At 44.2% G+C, this 23,430-nt stretch overlaps 1 protein-coding gene across 2 annotated transcripts in view; it reads left to right on the forward strand.

Annotated features, from left to right (window-relative positions):
• The first annotated feature begins 8,099 nt into the window (after positions 1-8,099).
• PIK3R5 (phosphoinositide-3-kinase regulatory subunit 5) overlaps positions 8,100-23,430 on the forward strand; it is a 53,189-nt gene continuing 37,858 nt past the window's right edge. The window contains exon 1 of one of the 2 annotated variants that reach the window (XM_083725821.1): positions 8,100-8,400. The gene's annotated coding sequence lies outside the window, so the exon portion shown is untranslated. The remainder of the gene's footprint in view (positions 8,401-23,430) is intronic. The other variant, XM_083725820.1, reaches the window with a different exon arrangement.

Below are 23,430 nucleotides of genomic sequence, written 5' to 3' on the forward strand. Positions count from 1 at the left end.
TTATGCATGTATGCTCAGGGGCATCCTAATTATATTCAACGGGGCTTACTCCCCAGTGCAGAGGTGGGAACCCAGATGTGGTTATCCAGATGTTGCTGGCCTCCTGGTTAGAGCTGATGAGAGTCAGAGCCCAACAACATCTGGATCTCTAGGATGCTACTTTGTACTGAATCAGACCATAGTAGGCCCATTTAGCTCAGCACTGTCTTTGATGACTGGCAGTGGCTCTCTAAGGTTTCAGGCAGGGGTCTCTACCATTTCTTACCTGGAGATGCCAGGGATTGACATTCTGCATGCAAGTCACATGGTCTACCCACTGTGCTAAGGCCCTGCTTCATTTTATTTTAAGATTGCAGCCTAACAGCACTTTTTGAGACTCTGTCATACAGGATGGGTGAGTGGTAACAACGTGGGAAAATGGAAGAGAAAGCAAATGCACAATTACTTTACAGATGGATTTATAGCAAGAGTCAGCATAAGCCCTGATGTGTGAAAAACGCTCTCACTTAGTTATTTGTTGTTTGAGTGAATTGTGACGGCATGATGGATAAATGTGCAGTCCAATTTTACAAGGAGGGGTCTAAAAGAGTCACCATCTGATAGTAGAGAAATAAGTACAACCCAATTACTTAAAGAAAATAAGCATATTTTGCATGTACCTCAAGGTGATGTATAAACATACCATGAAAACAGCTAAAAGTATATTTTAAATTGTATTTATGTTTATGTCCTCTCAGGGATTCCCAGACTATACATGAAGTAATTACTATTTGTCATGAAATATCCACCAATTTAGGCTGCAGTCCAATATGTACTTATCTGGAAGTATGTCAGATTGAACTCATTGGGATTTCTGAATAGTACAGGACTGTGCTGTTCATTTTCCTTCAAAGGGGAAGAAGTATCCATTTTGGATGCATTAGAATTCAGCCGTATCACATTCCACCCACCACCTCAAACTTTTTCTTTCGCTAAAGCACTTTCCTTCCCAAAACTCCATACACTTAGGGTCAAATGCTGTAATACATGGATTCATGACTGGATGTCCCAACTATTCTAGGACTTGAACACAGCTATGAGGAGCATAGCTAAGACGCAAATGAAGCCGCCCTGAATTGTTCTGTAGAAAAGGGGAATTTCAGCAGGTGTATCTTGTCAATGCAAATAGTTTGCAAATTAAAATTTAAAAAAATGCTTGTTGTTGTTTTTAAAAATGACATTGTAAGTTTCCAAGACTTACAAAATAGTGAGGGAATAGATGTAAGAAAAATCGGAGTGACTCATTCCATTGCCTAGAGGGGGAACTTATGGGTTTACAGAATGTGGAAGACAGAAACTCCAGTGTTTGCTGCTCCCTTTGGCTAAATGAGAGGACCTAGTCACAGCTATTCTAACAGAATGGACTTCTCCATTGTTTTCCATGGGCAGCTTTCACTTCCGCCTCAGGGGACAACAACAACAACTCATGCTCAGTGCAGTCAGTAGATTATCTGATTAGACCTGACTCAAGCAAACATTGGCTTCTTTCCACTGTTGCAGGGCTGGCCTTACCATGAGGCAAAGAGAGGCAATTGCAGCATCTTGTTCCTTCTAAGCCATTCCTCTGGCCATCCCTCTCTGTTAGAGAAAAGAGTTTTGTAAGCTACATGACATGTCTTTGCTCCTCGCCAAACTAGCGTGTTTCCTCAGGTCTTCATCAGATTCATGCATCAGTCCAGTTGGCTTCCATACATAGAACGGGGAGGGAAGGGTCATTATCTGGTCCCTCAACTCGGGCAGCAAAAAATATTGGATTGTCCCCAGTTGTTGCATAGTATAGGGAAGAGACTAATGCTGAAAGAGCAGGCTCTTATGCAAATATACATCATGCCACATTGTGAAACCAGCTTCCTCCTTTTAGTGTACACACTGTTGATGACAAAGGCCCTGTAGGAGAGAGAAGCTGCTTACTAGATCTGATCCATCTACCAAAGGAAGAGGAGACTGATTTCAGGCTTGCTTTATTATTAGAACGCCAAGATCTACCAATGGGAGCCTAGTGCAAAAGGTGCACAGTTGGTGTTCAAGAACAACAGGGTATCCTTGAGCACATTCTGAACCTAGGGATTTATTTTCTGAACTAAGCTCTCAGTCCTTTTAGACAGAACAACACTCCTGTTTAGCTTTCTTCATCTCAGCAGCCCGCTGGCAAAGGTGATATTATTGCTGTTATTGTTAAAAGGATTTGGAATGAGAAAGCTTTGCCAACCTATTGCAAACCACCCAGAGAGCTAGCAGTAGATCCTGATCTCTCTTCTGCCTGCCCCTCCACCAAAGTAATGGGGGGGGGAATGACAGTCAGCTCTCATAACATAAAACCCCATGAGTTACGTACATAGAAAGGCCCACATCATATAGAGCTTAACAACATTATATTAAAAGGGCATGTGCGAGAGATTTCATCAAATGACTGTCTTCTTGATTGTTTTGAGACCCTTACATTGATTCTGAATTCCCCTTATTTGGCATTTTGGTTCGACCCATTTTCATCTATGTGTTTGAATTTTAACCTGCCCTGTCTCAGGAAGCTTGGCCTGGGCTGACAACATTTTAACTAAGTTGTAAAAACCCTGCTGTTACCATAATCCCCTTCCCAATCCTTGGCCGCAACATGCTTTGCTTGCATTCTGAGATATTGCATTGCTGCTGCTGGGAAATGCTCAAGCTGGACTTTGTGAGGAATGCTGTTCCACAACAGAGTGGCAATCACTGAGAAGCAGTCTTTGCTGCTTGACCTGCTTGCCACATAGGAGATGGAGCAGCTGCCATAAGCAAGCACAGGAAAAGGGACCATCTTTGAGGCATATACAACTCAGGCAGTACACATACTCCCATACTGTATAGGGCTTGGGGAGGATTGTCATGTTGTTGTTGTTTAGTCATTTAGTCGTGTCTGACTCTTCATGATCCCATGGACCAGAGCACGCCAGGCACTCCTGTCTTCCACTGCCTCCCACAGTTTGGTCAAACTCATGCTGGTAGCTTCGAGAACACTGTCCAACCATCTCATCCTCTGTTGTCCCCTTCTCCTTGCAGGGTCTTTTCCAGGGAGTCTTCTCTTCTCATGAGGTGGCCAAAGTATTGGAGCCTCAGCTTCACGATCTGTCCTTCCAGTGAGCACTCAGGGCTGATTTCCTTCAGAATGGAGAGGTTTGATCTTCTTGCAGTCCATGGGACTCTCAAGAGTCTCCTCCAGCACCATAATTCAAAAGCATCGATTCTTTGGCGATCAGCCTTTTTTATGGTCCGGCTCTCACGTCCATACATCACTACTGGGAAAACCATAGCTTTAACTATAAGGACCTTTGTCGGCAAGGTGATGTCTCTCTTTTTTAAGATGCTGTCTAGGGATTGGGGGAGGATTGCCATTTGGCCTTCCAAACTTTTCTGGATCCCAACTTGCATCGTTCTTGGCCATTGGCTTTGCTGGCTGCAGTTTATGCAAGTTGGGAGTCGAACACGGGGGGGTGGGGGGTAGGACATGGATTCCTCACCCCACTGCTGTCATTCACAGGCTAATAGTTTGAGCCAAAGCATCTAGCTTCTATGTTGTATTTCCTTTCCATGGCAGGAAGATTTTCATGTTGGTCACTTTCAAGCAAGCCCACCCCTACATGCATTCTTTCAGTGTGGCTCAATCACGTGGAGAAACTATAACAGGTGCCCTCCTGGATGCTAGAATCACCTGAGGCTATTCCCATAACATTTAAAACACACCCACTGCATAGAATCCTGGGAACTGTGGTTTTTTTTACGGATGCTGGGAAGTGTAGCTTTGTGAAGTGTAAACTATAGATCTCAGGATTCTTGTGCCATTTGTGTGTGTGCTTTAAATGTACGGTGTATGCGCAACCTCACTCTTTGAAAAACAGTGCACTCTCTTAATTAATATGACTAAAGGGGAAATATTTGCTGCTTCTTTGTTCTCCCTATCGCTTGGATGCCGACTTTGCATATTTCTAAGGATAGGTTTGCTTAGAGAAGGGCTATGTTTTATGCAAATCTATTTCTGCAGAAAAATGCCATTCGTGGTTCTGGGATATTGTGGGGCCAAAGAAATCAATGGGAAAAGAAGAAGCCAAGAGAGCCAATAGTCATGCCACGTGAGTACCAGGAACAAATGATGAATTTGTATGTCTTGAGTTACTTATACTGGTCTCAGATGCGGCTGAGGTGGTCATGTGAAAAAACGGGATGGCACTCCTGCACCTGCCATGGTTGTGCAGAAGAAGGGTGTTTAAGAGGTATAGCTTGTCCTGAGAGACACAACGGCTGAAATTCTCTCTTCTGCGCCGTTATTGAAAGGTCTGCAAAGCTTATTCTCTCCCCCCCCTCTCCTTTTAAGCCCTTCTGAAAGAAGTGGGGCAAATTAGTAATGACTAACTGCTTTCGTTAATTTCAGTGGGACCTAGTCATTACTAGCTTTAGCTGGATCGGTGCCATTTGATCATTATCTTAAAGGCAGTGTTGTTAACTTCGTAAGCTTTGCTTACATTTGCAAATAAAAGTGCTAGTAGGAAATGAAAACTCAAAACCAGCTTTAGTATTCAGGTGGAATTTGTATGTATATATGTGTGTGTGCACTGTATATATCTCCTTAAGAAGGAGTCTCCTTAATGAAAGAAGGAATTGCTTAAAATGAATTGATTTCAGATTTCTTATGGGAGTGCATATTGCTTTGAACAATTCTTTGTAGAGGTGTGGAAGCTAATTCTGTTGCTGAGTTGTTTTTTTCCTGGGGGATTACAGACACAGCCCAGATCATACCATGCCAATTCTATAGCTCAGCTTAAGGATAGATGCCACCTTGTTTACATCTTTTGTCGCTGACAATTGCAGCAAGCTCCCAGCCAGTGCACATGGCCCGGAAAACCACCTTCCTCCTTGTTCTGCACTTCCTTCCTCCCAGCATGAAGCCCCCAGAGCCTACGGCCATGTTCGGTAATCCCCTTCAGCTGGCAACCTGCCAAGGAGTAATTCCCTTGAGCCGACTTGTGGGTTATGGTGAGCAGACCATGCAAAGCTCTGCAGCTAGCAGTGCTGTACATTCAGGACATAACTTCACAACTCACAGAACTGCATGCTTTCTAGAAGCTACACGTTGCACAGGTTGAAGAATTAAGGGAAGTTCCTCTGCTGCTGCTGCACACCACAGAAGAGAAACACATGCAGACTGAATCAGATATTTTGAGACCTGGCACCAGTGATATTGTTAGGGAGTGGCCCTGAAAGCCCAAAAGCTGACCCCAGATCTCCAGCCTGCCCCCCCCCCCGTTTTAAAACTCCCCTTCTTTCTTTACAACTCTGCACCCTATACATTTGTGCAAATCTTCCATGGTCTGTGCCCGGAGTCCTTTAAGCACCTAGCAACACTCATCCTCTATGTGGCTCAAGTGCAAGCAATGCAGATCAGAAGCATGGTATGCAGTGGTGCAGTGGAGTAGAGACGAAACACCACTACTTATTTCGCAGTAGGGACTATGACACCATCTCCTGTGGTGCTATTTGCCAATCCTCCACATGCCATGCTGAATAAACAAACTTTCCTCAGAGAGAGTGAGCGAGCCACTAAATAAGCTAAGCAGAGGAAGAGGTAGGTTACATTGAACAAGCATGGCTAAGGGTTAGTCTGCCATTTTTATTTTGAAAAATTCCAAAAGCTTCAGGCTGGATGTTGAACAGGGTGGGAGGGGGAGGGAGAAAAAAAGTAATGATATCTGCATTGTTCACAGGAACATAAAAAGAGCTCCCCTTGATCAGATCAAAGGCCCATCAAGCCCAGCATCTTTCAATTTTTAAAAATTCATATTTAACAAGGAAAAGAAGAAATAAAATTAAAAAACAGAGTGAGCGAACAGAAAATAATAATAATAATAATAATAATAATAATAATAATAATAATAATAATAAAGCAATACTAACAATGACAGTAGACCACATCAGTACACAGATCTTAAATGAAACATTAGCTAATCCACACAATCCACACAAGATTGATGCCCGTATGAAATATGTTTGAATGTTGCCAGAGCAGTGAGGTCCTCAGACTATTGCGTAGTAAGACAGTGGGTAGTCATCCTTCCAGGCTCAACGTATCTTAGTCACCATAAGGGCTTACACAATCCATGTAAGAAGAGCCCTCATTGATCAAATCAAAGGTCCCTGTAGTCCAGCACTCTGCTCTCACAACAGCAAACAAGCTGTAAGTGAGCACAACAGCACCCTCTCCTCCTCCTCCTCATGATTCCCACCCACTGGTCTTCAGAAGCCTACAGTCTCCGCTGCTGGGGGCTGTAGATAGCCAGCCTCACTAGAAGCCATTGCCTTATTCTCCACTCCACATATTTGTCTTACCCTCTTTTAAAGCTGACCAAGGTGGTGACCACATCCATAGCACAAGATCATCTTTGCATTGGAATGACATGCCTCCTCCCTCCTTCTCTGACTTGGGGGCATGACCCTTCAATTTGAGGCAGGGCACACACACACACACACACACACACACACACACACACACACACTGTACCTTTAAAGCACATCCTTTCCCCTTGAAGAATTCTGGGCCCTGTAGTTTGACCCCCTCGCAGGGTAAGTGTTCCCAGCAACACTTCACCATAGAATCACAGAACTGTAGAGCTGGAAGGAACCCCCAGCAGGGTCAACTAGTCCAACCTCCTGGCATGCAAACTACAGTACCCAGAATTCTTTGAGGGGAAATGTAGAATGTGTAGCAACTGAGAGAGCATCGTGCAATCTTATGGCACCAAACCAAAAGCTCAAATGCTTTCCGGTGTCGTCAAGGGACATTTGTTTTCAGGCTGCAGCAGTGCCAGATTTACGCATAAGCTAAACAAGCTATAGCTTAGGGCCCCACTCTCTTGGGGGCCCCCAAAAAAATTAAGGAAAAAAATGGATGTACATTTCCAAAATACAAGATAAAAAACAAATAAAATAAAACCTACATACAGCAACAGTGTTTTGTTTTGTGTTGTGTAGGTTGCTATGATGTAAGTAATGGGCCCCGCCTGCTCTCCTGCTTGCTAAAATATCACTGGTTTCCTCAGAGCCTAGGACTTGCCAATCAGAAGGTTGGCGGTTCGAATCCCCACCACGGGGTGAGCTCCCGTTGCTCGGTCCCTGCTCCTGCCAACCTAGCAGTTTGAAAGCACATCAAAGCACAAGTAGATAAATAGGTACCGCTCCGGTGGGAAGGTATACGGCGTTTCCGTGCACTGCTCTGGTTCGCCAGAAGCGGCTTAGTCATGCTGGCCACATGACCCGGAAGCTGTACGCCGGCTCCCTCAGCCAATAAAGAGAGATGAGCGCCGCAACCCCAGAGTCGGCCAACGACTGGACCTAATGGTCAGGGGTCCCTTTACCTTTACATCCCTCACAGTAAAGAAAGAAAATTCCTTCCAGTAGCACCTTAAAGACCAACTAAGTCAGTTCTTGGTATGAGTTTTCGTGTGCATGCACATGTGTATCTGAAGAAGTGTGCATGCACACGAAAACTCATACCAAGAACTGACTTAGTTGGTCTTTAAGGTGCTACTGGAAGGAATTTTTTTTGTTTTGACTATGGCAGACCAACACGGCTACCTATCTGTAACTAGTAAAGAAAGAATTCAGTTCAGGGCTGTTATTTTGGGTGGCAAACTCCTGTTTGTGGTCCCTTTACCTTCCTCATGGACTGGTTGCATGGCAACATGTGCAAATGGCTTTAGATACCGATTAGGTCCATAAATTACCACATAGCATATATTCAACACAAAAACCAGCGACAATTTGTTGTTGACAAAGGACCGCTGGACATATAAAGGGCGCCATTACCTTCAGTAGCTTAGGGCCTCATCCAACCTATGGGCTGCAGCGCTACCGACCAAGCGGAGAGGTCGACCCCAGCGGACTCAGCGGGGCTGACCTCCGAGTCAAGCGCGCCTCAGACTGCGGCGACCAGCAGCCTTCTTCAGAAGAAGGCCGGGCGCTACATCACTTCACCCTCTGACATTTTGAAACCAGCGGCGGGGAAGGAGGAAGTAAAGGGCGGGTTTACTTGGTTGGGGGAAGACGGCGGAGATAGCGACCGAGTCGGTCAACAAACAACGCCTCGCGCCTCAGCCCCACCGGCAGCTCTGAGGGCGCCCGGCTCGCTTCCTCCGCCCGCCACCTGGCCGCCCAGGCAAGGGGCGGGGCCAGCCCGGGGCGGCCGCTTCGCGCCTCTTCTTCCCTCAGCTGAGCTCGACGCCTGCAGAGTGTTGCTCGCGGCGGGACAGCGATGGCAAGGACTTGAAGCGCCGCCGCTGCTGCTGCTGGGCTGCAGCCGAGGATGGGCGAGACGCAGGGAGGAGGCGCCCAGAGCAGGTCGGTCGGTCTTCGTGGCAGCAGCACTGAGCTGGGGCTTGGAGAGCTCGCGGCTGCTCCAAAGTGGCGGGAGGGCGCGTCCCGGTGTCTCTCGGCTTAGTGGGGGGGGGGCGGGGGGGCCGCGTTTGGCTGTCTCCGAGGCGGACTGAGAAGCCCGGCGGCTGTCAGTGGAGCTTCATCCTGACTGAGGTCGCCTGGGCAAGGCGTCTCCGTTTCAGAAACGCGTCCTGTTGGTTCGGGGCCACACGGATGCCGCCTCTGCCTGGAAAGGGCGCGCAGAGGCCATCGAGTCGAGCCCCGGTTCGGTGAGGAAATCTTGCAACATCCTTGGTCCTCCTCCAGACTTCTGCTCTCTCTCGGTGTGATTTTTTATTTTTTATTTTTAGGGTGGGTGGGAATATAAAATGGATAATTTCACCGGTGAGCGTTGCCTGGTACCATTCCTTGGAAGTGAATAACGGGGAATGGATGGGGGGCGGCGGCGGCGGCGATCTGCTTGCCCGCTTCGTCGTGCTTCCCTGCAATAGAGGACTTGCTTCTCACGGGTTGGGGAGGGGGAACGGGTCAGGGTCAGGGTGTGAATCCTGCACCAGTTCAATCCAGTTTCTGGGTCAAGAAACACGGGCATGGATAAATCTTGCGCATTGAGCCCACGGGAACAACTTTTTTTTAAAATATACATTTCGCACCATTTTGCTGTGTTTACTGCTTTGCATCGTTTTATTCCGGTTAGGGAGGAAGGAGCTATTCAAGGCACGGAGGGCGTCCTCGCCACAACTACCGGAACTCTTTTTTCAGCCCCTCCCCTCTGGTTGAAATGTCCCCTTCTGAGATTTCTGAAGGTAGTTTGCTGCAAACTTTGTGAGCTTACCTTCCGTCCGTAAGGACTAGAAACTTGTAAGCGCCTCTTTTTAAAAGAAAGATCCTAGAGAAACTGAATCTTGTTCCCAGAACCAGAACCCAGGTTTTCCCCTTCTGCACTCTGCAGAATTACAGCCCTGATGAGAGCCCAGCAAACTATATCCAGCACTTCCTTCAATTTCCTCTTCTAGCTCTCAGCCTCTCCCCCCCCTTGTGTGTTGCAAAATCAACTTGGGGCATATTTTGTGGGGGGGGGAATCCTAAATGCATTGCTTCCCTAAAATGTAACCAAATGTGTATTTATTTGTCAGCAGAGGTGCAAGGAAAAATATGGAAGGTTCAGGCTACTTCATACTCTGCATTTTGTACACACTAGACTTTTAAAGCACACCCACCCACCCCTGAAGAATCCTGGGAACTGTAGTTTAAGGGTGTTGGGAATTATAGCTCTGTGAGCGGCAAACTACAGTTGCCAAGATTTTCTGCTGGGAAGGGAAGTACTTTGAATGTGCTTTAAAGGTATAGTATGTATATATCTTCTAGAACTGTGATTGGTGCAGATGTGTACTTTCTCATCTGGGGTGAAGGACCACCTGGTTATTTCCTCTTTCCATTATACCAGGAACTGATGTCCTACCAAATGCCACTGGGCTACAACTCAGGGGATCCCTGACAATGGGCTGTGCTGGCTGGGGCAGATTGGAATTGGAGTCCAACAGTATCTGAATAGCCCCACAGGTTCTCCACACACCTGCATTATATGCCTCAGGAAGTTGGTGCAGGTGGTGACTTCCAGTGTGGCACTGACAGTGCAATCCTATGCATGTCTACTCAGGTGCAAGACTCATTGTTTGTCACTTGGGCTTACTCCAGGTGTGTGTATCTGTTGGTTCCTAACAGTGTAGTTGGGTTTACTTCCAGATAAGTGGCTTAAGGATTGCACTTTTAAGTCCCCTAACCTCACTTTGGCAATTATTTATTATTGAGGGAGTATATGATCACATTGCTTATTCCCAGGCTGATGGACATGTATGAAAAAATAACATGATGCGGCCTTTGAAGAATCCGATGGTATTCAATGTTAGCGCATGCTTGTATCTGCATGTTAAAAAGATAATGACTACTTTGTAGAGATGTTGATTATGTTTCTTATATTTGTCCCCCCTCCGCCCTCACTTTGCCATAAGGTGCTGTGTGTGTGTGTGTGTGTGTTTGCAGTGTGATAATAATTATTAATATGGGAAGTGGCCTTGCCAATTTAGTCAATTGGTTGGTGTAAAAATACAGAAGCACTCTTGAATGTGTATTGCATTAGCCAGTCTGTTCCTGGGTGCCCAGAGCTTGGTTTGCTCTTGCAGCTTGCTTAAGAGGTTGTGAAATGCAGTGTTGTTTTCTGGTCACAAGTGCTTTGTCTAAATTCCACATTCATTGTCTTCCACGGTTAGCCTGCCCATTCCCCTCAGCTCCTTATCTTGTTTTATCAATCCTCCTCCACAGCTCAGTTGTTTGACTAATTTGAAACATAATCAAATGATCATTGGTGGGTTGTAAACCACATAGATACCTGACCTTAAATTCCAGGAGGGGTGCAATCCCCCCCTCCCCAAGACTTTGCTTCTAGTTTTTACTACCTAACTCTTGAGGAGTTCACATTCTTATCCTGAGATACAGCTTGCTTTGCTCGTTTAAATACTGTATTTTATTGTTCGAACTTCTTTTCATGTAGCCATGGCAAGGATACTTTATTATTATTACTGTTATTCTAGAATCTAGATCATCTTGTATCCACTGATCTGTCCAGTTTTGGAATGTGACACCAACAAAGGATCTATTTGCAACATTGAAGCTACAAAGCTATGCATTCTTTCTCTGGATGTAAGTCCCACTGAACACAGTAGGACTTACTTCCAAGTAAACATGGACAGGCTTGTGCTGCATAGGTATTAACTAGAAGTGAAATGCATTTAAGAAACAAACACTTAACAACAGTTTTAGATGCTACAGTGTGAAGGTTCTTCTCCACTGAGCCTTGCTTGGTACACACACTACTACTTTCTAGTGGAAGGCTGAGACCTTTCCCTACTCCTAGGCATTCGGTGGTATGTGACGGGCTACATTTAGTGTGAATTGGTTTAATGCTGGTGATGTCTTACAGGTATCTCTTTATTTTTGGTGTTGCATATTTTATTGTTATGGTTGTCAATTTCTTTTTGTGAGTTGACCTAGAACTAATTTTGTGTCAGGGGCCTACGCAATCAAAATCATGTTAAATAAACGATACAGAGTCAAGCTTTGAATTTGGGCTTCCTTGTTTAAGGCGTTTGCCATTTCAAACGCTTTCAAACGCTATCCTTTTTTAAAAAAAAAACAACAAACCAATACTAGTTTCAATTACAGTGTGGCTTTATATGAAGCTTTGGTATCACAGAGGAGGCTGTGAGTTTCTGTAGTAGCTAAAAGTGGAGCTTTCATTAAGAAACGAGAACTCGGGAGGGTACGCTGCTTTCATAATGAGACAGTTTTCTACACTGCCATTATGGTGCTGAAGAACCCAGCTGCCAACTGCTACTTTGGTAGCACAATTCTCCCCCCACCCCCACTTCACCCCTTCTAGTGTCCACTATGAAGCTTTGTTGATAAAACACATGTTTTGCTCCCCCCTCCATCCCCCCTCACCGTTTAGCAAATAGAAAATGTACAGAATTACTCTTGGAAGTCAATGAATGAAATCAATTTTCTAATGCTTTTTAGAGCCTTAATTTTGTTTGCTTTTTGCAATACATATGTTTCCCCTGTAAGTAAAGAAGAACATGGACGGGGGTTGGGGGTTGGGGGGTTACGGGACGAACATCCACTATCTCTAAATGAAAATAGTTTTGAAGTCCAAAGAAAGGCTTAAGTCTTGAGGGAGTCAAAGCTGTACATACCCTTCTGAGAACAGTCATGGGAACAAAAGCTTCATTCATTTTAGAGTTGAGTTGGATGAACATATGAGGTGTGTTGATTTATGTCCTACTCTTGACTACTTTGAGCTCTAGTGAGTGTTGGAAAACCTCTTACAATTTTTACCTAAATGAGTGCACAAGCTAAACGATTGCCCATATGAAGCAGAAAAAGTGGTCTTAAAGCAAGAGAATCTTAACATGAGGCTGACACTCCACACAAAGTTGTCTCCTCCTGGTTTCCAGTGCCTCATCTGCCATTTATCTTTCTCTCTCCTCCCCCAGCCATACATGAAACTGTACATTCATGTTGGATCCCTCTTCCCCAAATGCTCCATGCTGCAGTCACTTTGTGTGTCAAAAGTCTGCAGACTTTGTGTTGCAGGGGGAATTGATCGAATTGGCTGCTCACTCACAGCACAGTTTTCTCTTTGGATGTTTATTTCTCCTTCCTTACCTCTTTATCACAGAATCATAGAGTTGTAAGGGACCATGAGGATAATCTAGTCCAAGCCCCTGCAATGCAGGAATCTTTTGTCCAAGGTGGGGCTTGAACTCATAACCCTGAGATTAAAAGTCTCATGCTCTGCAAGCTGAGCTATCTCCCACCACTCCCAAACCATCTAGTCTGTGCCCTTGAATTGAATCTGGCTGCCTGAATACAGCAGGCATCTTATGCATGCAACTTGGGGCAGGTCCATCACTATGGGACTTAACTGTGGGGAAACCACGTGGGAAGGAGGATGTCACTGGACATCGGCAATGTCCTCTACTCACCTGCTTGTCCTATATATTTTAGAACAAAAACCAATGGAGCAAAAAATTCCAGAGCACTGCTACAGATGTCTGTGTACATTGTCACTTTCTGCTCTATCACATCTTCATTTTGTAAAGTGTCAATTATGACTTTCAAGTTACGGTGTTATAAATCTTTCAAAATGCCTCCCGTTGTTTTTACTTGATGTTGACTGTTCCCTTGAGGAGTTATTCCAAGTCACCAGCATAGTATATCTATTTAGATTGTATCCTGGATCTGGAACTTTGTGTAAACAAAACAAGCATCCTTCCAGGTGCCACTTCCTTCTATTTCCTCCATTGTTTTTAGCCATCTGCATTCATGAAACATGTTGGCTGTTTTTTTAAAAAACAGTTCACATGTATTGATGCAATAGTTTGCCTTGTACTCCTGGTGTTTGTCGATTCATAGGAGAGCAGATCTGGGATTTACAATGGCCAGGCTCCAGACCCTGGCCCAAGATATTTTCCTACCTGAGGTGAAGCAACAAACGTTCTCACATCCTAAAATCAAGGTGCAGAGTCTCCAAAACTGTTCAAGGTATTTTGGCACCTGAGACAGAATATCCCACAATTGGCTCCCTCTTTCCCTGAGAGCAGAAATGAAAAAAATTACCTCTTCTGTACTATAGGTTTAAAGCAGAAGCATACCATTTTAAATAGTCATGGCTTTCACCAAATAATCCTGGGAAGTGCAGTTTGTTAATAATAATAACAGCAACAACAATAATTTTATTATATATACCCCGCCTATATGGCTGGGTTTCCCCAGCCACTCTGGGTGGTTTACAGCATATATAAAAACATAATAAAAACATTAAGGGTGCTGAAAGTTCTTAGGAAACCCCCTAATAAACGACAGTTCCCAGGAATTTGCAGGGAAACCTGGACTGATTAAAGTGGTACGATACTCCTTTAAATGTATAGTGCAGATGGGGTCAATAACAATTCACTGGGTTGTTGTTGTTGTTATTATTATTATTATTATTTGCTTCAAATCGGTTAACTTGCTCTGTCTAATGGTAGAGTTGTCGCTGATGGGTCTACAATATGATAAAATGCAGTAGTACACTATATAAATCACGTATTGAGGCAAGAAACATTTTTTGTCACTAAACAAGGGCACATGCTCATGTCCTGCCACCTTCAAAAAAGCCAACAGTGAACAATGTCCTGTAGAGGAAAATTATTTGCAAGACATCTGCTGCCTGATACTGTTGTACAGCTTTTATTCTCCTATTTTCCCCCAGTCAGTGATGAACAGCAGTCTTGTGGGGCTACTAAATTGGGGCCTCGTTGCAAAGAGAAAAGGCTAGATCACCCTCTTCCTCCGGACATTATGCAGGGTGTAGAGAAAGTGGATAGGGAAAAGGTTTTCCCCCCACCTCTGATAAGGCTAGAACTTGGCAGTGGCAGACTTCAGACTTAAAAATTTCAGTAGTGTTCTGTGCAATGGTGCCAAAATTTGGTGCTCCCCTTCCTTTTGCTTTCAATTGTTAGTCATTGTTGCAGTGCCCCCTATGGTGCCCTCTCAGCTCGGTGACCACCAGAACTGGTTGTGCTTCCCTAAATCTGCCTCTAAACTCAGGTCCATCCAATGTTGGAAGGTTCAGCTACAGCTGGGTGAAAAAACTTTGCCTGAAACCCCAAACAGCTTCTGCAAACCAGCACTGAGACCAGTGATCTGGCTGCTTATAATACAGCTTCCTTTGACCAGGAATAGCTGTGGCTCTTCAGATGTTGATGGACTATAACACTTCATCATCTGAGTCCAATAGCACACGGAGAGCTGGTGGTTAGCCAGCCCCATGTAGTTCTTTAGCTAATCCCCATTGCCATGCTTCTCCTCACAGTACCTGCTAATACATGGAGGCATGAGATGCAGGCTGTGTAATAAAACACTGCAATGTTTTTGCCCATGCTTGATAATTGTGTTGCTCACAAGGTGAACTGGACCAGACTCATTCCTTTGCATTGGTAGAAATGTTTAAATCTTTAAGTAGCTGGACTTTCATCTTCTTTTGCAGAGTTGTGGAAATGACCTGCCAGCCAATAGGTTTGAGGTAGAATAGTAGTTAATAGTTGAGCTATATAGGTCAAACTTTAGGCTTTCTACCTAGAGGTTCATGCAAAGTTCAAGAACCAAGAGGAGTGGATGCTGATTAGAAGAGGCAAGACAGCAGGGTAAAGCCAGTGAAGGTATAATGGTAGGGTTGCTACTAACATAGAAGAACGGAGGTGAAGAAATGCAATGGAAGAGAGCAGGAGGGGAGGCAACCTTGAACTTAATCCTAAGTGGTGCTCAGCAGTGGCGTAGCGTGAGTTGTCAGCACTCGGGGCAAGGCAAGTAATTTGCGCTCCCTAACCCGTGGATTTGCGCCCCCTAACCTGTGGATTTGTGCCGCCTAACCCTAACCCCCAGATGTTGCGCCCGGCCCCCCCCTGCACCCCCCACGCTACGCCACTGGTGTAGGATTTAAGTGATGTGCAAGTGTTCTTTGGCTGATTGGGAACAGTGACCACAGTACTGTCAAATTCAACACATTATATGCAGGTGAGCAATTGCCAAGAAAGACCAACACAGTCACATTTGACTTCTAAAGAGGAAACTTCCCCCAAATGAGGAGATTGATAAAAAGAAAGTTGAAAGGGTAAGTGATTTGGCTCTCCAGTTAATACATCGTTCTGATCTAAATATTTTTTTAATGTGAACTTTTCCATACAAGTGTCACATCCACACCGTACATTTAAAGCATTCTTATACCACTTTCACAGTCAGGAGAACTGTAGGAATTATTAAGGGTGCTTGGATTTGTAGGTCTGCAAGGTCAGATTGTAAGTCTGCAAGGTCAGTATGCAGGATTCTTGCAGAAGCCTGACAGTTAAAAAGGCATAAGAGTGCTTTAAATGTATGGTGTAGCTATAACAAAGAACAATTATATGTTGTTATTTGATTATTCATATTGACAGCTAATATCCCTTAGCCGAGTATTGCTCAGGGACGCAGTACCTCAAGGACTGCCTTTTCCTATATGAACCTACCCAGACTCTGAGATCATTTTCTGAGGCCCTCCTTCGTGTGCCGCCTCCTTGAGAGGTCTGGAGGGCGGCAATACAAGAACAGGCCTTCTCTGCAGCGGCTCCCCATTTGCAGAATGCTCTCCCCAGGGAAGTTCGCCTGGCGCCTTCATCTTTAGGCGCCAGGCAAAAATGTTCTTTTTAAACTAGGTCTTTGGTTGATCTGATGGACATCCTATACCCTTTTAAAATTTGGCTCTTTTTTGGGGGGGGTTATTGGGTTGTTGTTTTTATTTTGATTTTATATGTTGTGATGATCTTTTCTGTGAACCGCCCTGAGATCTCCGGGTATAGGGTGGTATATAAATTCAATAAATATTATTATTATTATTATTATTATTATTATTATTATTATTAACAACAACTTACTCTATAAAGCTGGGAGAAGTTGTTGTAAACTACCATAATAGAAGCTCTGCTATCAGAATGCAGACTGCAATTGAGGCAAGGTAGCACTAGGAATGAGAGAATGCCAGTGTGGTTAATGAACGAATTCCACATTAGGGACCATTAGGAAATGATTTTTTTAAATAAAAAACTTATAATGTGTTAAAGACTTAGTATAAATATATAAATATAAGTGCAATGTATGCACTTGGAATACTGTCTTAAGTTACGATCACTGGTGTTTGTGCATTGGGATGTACTTAATTTTTTTAGGGCTGGCATCAGTGGCTATGTAAGCTGGATGTTTTATGTGAGGCAGGAGGTGAAGGGGATTTTTGCATATATCATGCAGTTTGGGGAAAGATTTGAGAAACGTTTTCAGCATACTGAGAAATTACTTCATTCTGCCAGTGGTCTGGGGGTGGGGAAGTTCCCTATTTTTTTTCCTGCATCAAAGCATGAAATCCTGTGACATTATGGTCATGAAGAAAGGGTTTATAAATAAAAGTCTGGAGGAAGCATGGGTTTGCAAAATAAAATATAGAGACGTTTGCTAAAGACCTCTCTAAAAGTTCATTTAGGCCAGAGATGTGAAACTTGTGCCCCCCATCCCTGATGCTGTTGCACTCCAAGTTCCATGAGCACAACCAGCATGACCCATTGGATAGCTGATGCTGCTTTATAGAATGAGTACTGTCCAATTTGTTTTGCTGGGAACACAAATGCAAGAAAACTGTCCAGGGAGCAGTGCACTGAGGCTTTTAGCAATTGTCTGCATGCTAGTGGCCCCCAGCAGGACAAAGAAAGTCATGCTATCAGCTTATAAACACAAGATCTTAATCTAACCTCAAAGACATAGCAACCCACCACAAACAAAAATACACACTTTGCTGGCTTATAACTGCTCATGGTGATAGTACATATTTCTATGTGCAGAAATTAAGGTTTCGCCTGCTGATACCCACACATCTGCTTCCGTCATCCTTATCTATGCACACATGCTTAATTTCTTACTTTATGCTGCTTCTTCCATTAAGAGACATATTTCCATACCCACCACCCTAACCTGCCTGGGATGAAAGGGTTTGAAGTCAATCAGTGTTTTAATAGAACTTATTGACTGCTTTTCGCCAAAAGGTCCCAAAGTAGTTTCCCAGCATAATAAAAAAGTGCAAACCTTAAAGCAAAATAACCCGACAACAACAATTAAAATTCTGCTTCCTCTTTTCAGTTCTCCTGGGAAGGTCTTGATCTATACTTGGGGAGAGATGTGAGCTCTTGCCATTCAATGTGGGTTGCTTCTACTCCAGGGTAGAATAGTTTTGCTTCATTCACTTATATCCACACAATGCCGTTCTCCTATGATGCCATCCTACATTTTCTCTGTGGCTCCTCCCCATTTTGTCAAACTACAAAAAGTCTGACTTTCCCCACCCAGAAAAATGGAAGAGAAGTATGATCTCTGATGGTGTAGGTGCCTTCCATCTTTGGCTATAACTTTTATTATTACAGTGATATCTAGGGTTGAAGACGCTTTGAGTTGCGCTCCGTAGCGCGTTACTTCCAGGTTTTGCCCCTTGCGCATGCGCAGATGCGGTGAAAAGTGATGCGCGTGTGTGCAGACGTGCCGTCGCTACTTACGCTTACCTCTAGATGCGAACGGGGCTCCGGAACAGATCCCGTTTGTATCTAGAGGTACCACTGTATTATTATTATTAAGAGAGGCATAGCACCATCATACTATACATAGCACAGGGCAAGGCAGCCCATGAGACAGTTGATCTGGCTGCCTCGTCCTCTCCCACCCATTTCCTTCGCTTCAGCCCACCTCCTCTACAGGTGTCCATGCCCTCTGCCCTGCTACAGCATTATCATAGTATGTGTCATTAGACTGTAGCATCATAGCGGTATGGTTATAGCAACCCTAAACCTCTTTCATTTAAAAAAGCCAGAAAAGTGTGTTAGTGATCATTATTAAAATATTTATTTACAAGAAAAACAAGCTCATAAAATGACAGCCACGACCACCAGGGTTATAGTGAGTGTTCTCTAAACTGCAAATGGCCTTGTCCACAGCAGCCAGGGCGTGCCCACTGGTATGGGAAGTATGCATAGAAAAAGTTTGACACTCCTGAGAGGGTGGAGAGTCAACTGCAATTCCACTTGCTGATCACAGCAGAGGAGCGGTGTCTGGATAGCATTAGAAGTCCCCTGTCTGGAAGCAGGCTTAGTCTGTTAATAGCAAGACGTAAGAAACTATTCACATGACATCAAACCCTTAACCTTAAGTAACTCTACATTATGGGGAACTGTCTTCTTCATGGTAACCCTCATGGTACTCTCTGTTATGGCTGCTTTAAAGAATGTTGGAGAAGCGAGAGACTCCTTTCGTTTATGACAACAGCCTCACTTCCTTTCTCCTACACACGCTCCTAAATGTTGGGTGTCCAGATGCTTCTATTGGCAATAAAGCCACCGGTGTATCCGATCGTGGAACCAACGGTAGTGTGGTTGCTCCTGGAATTAAGAACAGGCCTTTGTGATGATGACTAAATGTCTCCACAGGCAGGTGCAGGGAATGGGGCTGTGGCATAACAACGACTGTGCTTCATAGGTTCTATGGATTAGCTGCACTTAAGCCTCCAGCATATTTGTCGTGCTCCCCACAGGGTCATGAGTGTGCCTGTGTGTGTATTAGCTTTACAGCCTTTGCAGCTGAAAAGCATTTTTAGCAACATTGAAAAATAAGAAGCAACCTGGAAATTCCATGTTGGAGATGAATATATCTAAAAGCTCAATCTGTGTAATATTCTCACTCTTTCTGGTCCCCTCCTTTTGACTACTTCTGCTTCTACTCTTTCTACAAACCAGTTTCCACTTCTGCCTTGGGGTGCAGGCCTCTGAAGTCTCTCTTGTGGCTGCTGTTAAGGATGTGGCCACACACATCTCCTGTATCCTAGAATAGTGCCAGATAATCCTCAAAGGTAGGTTATTGTGGCTTTGGAGCATCTAGGGTGGGAACTTGTGCCCCTCTAGAAACATTTCCAAGGCTGCTGAAGCTGGGGGGCGTTCATGCCATCTTATCACCACTGCGATGTGGAGGTGGGAAGAGTTGGGTCCGCATTTTCCTTATGTTCATGCCATTTGCACAACTGCAACATTTGGTGATAGTGATATCAAAAAGGAAGGGAAATTGTGTTTTCCTGTAACAAAGCATTGAGGGTTTTTTCCTGCAATGATGGTGTGATCTCCCACAGCAATAGAATGACAGGTGTGCCTTTTGGAGGGAGAATGTCTGGATCATCTCCTGTAACAGATTAATTGTTAAGCACTGCTTCTTTACACTATGATACTGAAGTCAGTAAAATCTTTGCACTTCATCACCATGATGCTGAATGTGCTCTGTGATACAGAAGTGCAGCATTTAGAATTTGGTGCATGCAGTCTTGGCTGGTTCATAAGGAGTGAGACTGGTAATGTCTGGGGGGTGTGTGTGTGTGTGTGTGTGTTGTTGTGTGTGTGTGTGTGTGTGTGTGTGTGTGTGTGTGTGTGTATTTTACATACACTCAGTTGTTCTTAAAAGTTTTGAGCCAAGAGTTCAGCAGAGCATTAACAGAAACAAAATGACATGTTTATTTATATACCACCCTTTAGTAAAGAATTGCATTACTTAAACAAGTTGTAGAATCTAGCTAAAATCTGAGCTGTCCAGGTGCAAAAATGATTAAAAGCACTGTGTACAGAATCTCTCAGAGTTTGTGAGCTGCTTCTGTACGTCTGTGCTTTCCTCTATCTGACTGAAGATGAACATGTACTACACAAGAAAGAGTCATTCCCACATAGTTCATGTATGTGTCAGCTTTGCATGCCTTGTGCAATTGTGGATTTCTGAGATGTCATACCTTCCAACACTTCATGGATCTAAAATGGGGAACTCTTGTAGCACTTACCCTACTTCCACCTATAGGTTGTATTAATTTATTCTGCAATAATTTGTGCAGTAGAGTCAAACACTTGACAAGGTGAGAAAGGTCAACTGACTGGTGACATGTTGGTCAAATGGTGGTCAAGTATTCTTACTGAAACACATCTGCATTACTTTCGTGCAAGCTCTTAGCATATAAGCATAAATGAAACAAATTGCAATTGGGAATACAGTAAAAGCATAGATAACGGAATACCTCAGAAGATTTTGTTTCAGGAATAGCCAACATGGGGTTGTAAATACCTAACCTTTACTCAGAGTAGACCCATTGAAATTAATGGATTGAATACAACCCAGGATCCCCTCCAGATGTTATGACCAGTAGCCAGGAATGGGAATGTCAAAGGAGTCGATCACTCTGTTTGAGTCTTCTGTGTTGAGTTAATGGGTAATGGTGATTTTGTGATTGCTGGTGTGCTGCCTTTCCACCCAACAACTTTCAGATTATGACAGTAAATTATTAAACACATTTCTTCATGCTTTCCTGTTTCCCCAAATCCAGCTATAGGTTTTGAAACTTGTATTGGCACTTAATAAACCAGCCTCTTTTCCATATATTGAGACTGGGCACTCATAATTCACAGTTTCTTCTTAGGTTCCCTTCACTTGAAGTGCTGCAGAATGAAAAGAAGTCAAATCTGCCACAGAACACATGATGCTTGTACAGCAGAACTTAATCTGGGACTTGGGCTGCACATAGTTATGAATGGAGAATGTTTATTTGAAACCAATTGAGAAAGTGAACTTTGCTGTCAGCAGAGTTGGTGCACTGGAAATGAAAAGCAGAAGTGGGGAGAAAAAGAGGAACTGAATGGGCAAAATGTTAAATTATCATTTGGTTGATGCTGTTGGATTCCCCAGCCCACCCTTCTTCCATTCCATACACAAACAAACACACTCCCCTCCTGTCTATTTGTACAGAGAATAATGCTGACTGTTCTAGGAGCTGCCTGAGTCTAGCAGAAGATAGCATCCAGAAAAGATAGAACCTGGACCAGAACTGAATCTCTAGATACACATGCTTGATGGAAAGCATTATAGGAGAAGATGCTTAGATAATGTGCACCTAGACCATTTAAAGCATTGTAATGTTAAAACCGGGTGGCATTTGGACGCGGGTGGCGCTGTTGGACATGGGTGGCGCTGTGGGTAAAACCTCAGTGCCTAGGACTTGCCGATCGTATGGTCAGCGGTTTGAATCCCCGTGGCGGGGTGAGCTCCCGTCTTCGGTTCCAGCTCCTGCCCACCTAGCAGTTCGAAAGCACCCCTAAAGTGCAAGTAGATAAATAGGTACCGCTTTATAGCGGGAAGGTAAACGGCATTTCCGTGTGCTGCGCTGGTGCTGGCTCACCAGAGCAGCTTTGTCACGCTGGCCACGTGACCCAGACGTGTCTCCGGACAGCACTGGCCCCCGGCCTCTTAAGTGAGATGGGCGCACAACCCTAGAGTCGGACACGACTGGCCCGTACAGGCAGGGGTACCTTTACATTTACCTAATGTTAAAACCAAGTACCTTGCATTGGACATGGGGAAAGAAACCTTTTAATACCTGTATATGTCTTCAAATAGGAGTTATGTGATCACACAACAAGCATCCAACAGTGGTTAGGTAATGGTGTTCAGTACTAGATGGAATTGCTGTACCATCATAAAAGGCATTCCCATGTACAGCACATTACAGTAATCTACATGGGAATTCACTAAGACATGGATACCAGTGTCCAGGTCTCTGTCTTCCAGAAGGAACCTCTTCTAGTGAGTCAACAAACCGTGGATTGCCACTGACTGCAGGCACTGCTTTCTGCAGAGGTTGGCTGCTCTGGTGGGTAAGATTGCCCTAATGACTATGCACTTTGATGCATTAATCCCAAACTGCCCATTTTGACATTCCATAGACTAGTCTTAACAGTCTTGGCTTCTTAATAAATACATGGGTCCTCACCTGCCTGGTGCAGTGGAGTTTGTTATTGGAAGAGGCTGGAGCCAAAGGGGGATGTGAAGTCATAGTCCAGATCGGGAAACTGCAACAGACACTTCCCAGCACAGAATTCGGTGCTTCCCCTTGAAGGTGGTTTATGTGGGAGCTATTGCTGTATTTAAAAAATACAGAAGTATGGATGAAGCAACCATTTGATGGGCCTCCATAGAAGCACAATAAACAGTTTATGAGCATGAGAGAACTAATGTCCTATAACCTTTCAGCTTGTGGAAGAGTTAGTCAAATCCACAGAACTAAGAGAGTCAAAGATTTCTTCACCATTGCTGTCACCAAAGAAACCTGACTGTTGTATGGCAGTATTTCCTCCTGGGGTTTTCTCTGATTGTTGAGTACTGTTCCCCCCCCCCCCCACTTCCCACTATGAACACTATAGTCACATCATAGGAAAGTGAGTCACAAAAATATACAGCTGATGCCTGTGTGTTTTCTGGTGACTGGCCAGTGTTGCCTCAAAATGGTAGCATGAGGGTTGAAATTGTGACAGTGCTGGTGCAAGAGATTTTTCTGTCTGAGTCAGAGTAGTAAATGTAGTCTCCCACCACCAACACATAAGTCAAGGTGCATATTAGCCAATGCTGCAATAAATGTTAATTCCTTCAAATTCATTCTAGCACCCAATGTCACTCAGGTTATTTGGATGAAAAACCTACAAGTGCTTCTTCCCTATTTGCTGCTCTTTCATGACATCTCCCTGACAGGTGCCATCTTACTATGGCAAATTATAGGGTGGGTCCTGTTGAGCTACCATCTCTTGTTTTCTGCCAATGGGATGTGCCCAGATGATCTAGTCTTGAGTTAATTGCTTAATGGCATCTGATGTTGCCTTGAGGTGGACCTCCTTTGTGACATTTCAGAGTCTTCTGTGATTAACTAGAGATGCTTTTGCTCATCTGTAAGGGAACAGATAACCTTTTAAAATCTTCTGTCTACAGCTTCTCAGGTCTGTGTTTTGTGTGAGAGAGGAAGGAATTATTTACTTCCCA

Source organism: Podarcis gaigeae (genome assembly GCF_964106915.1).
Source record: "Podarcis gaigeae genome assembly, chromosome: 2".
NCBI lineage: Eukaryota > Metazoa > Chordata > Lepidosauria > Squamata > Lacertidae > Podarcis > Podarcis gaigeae.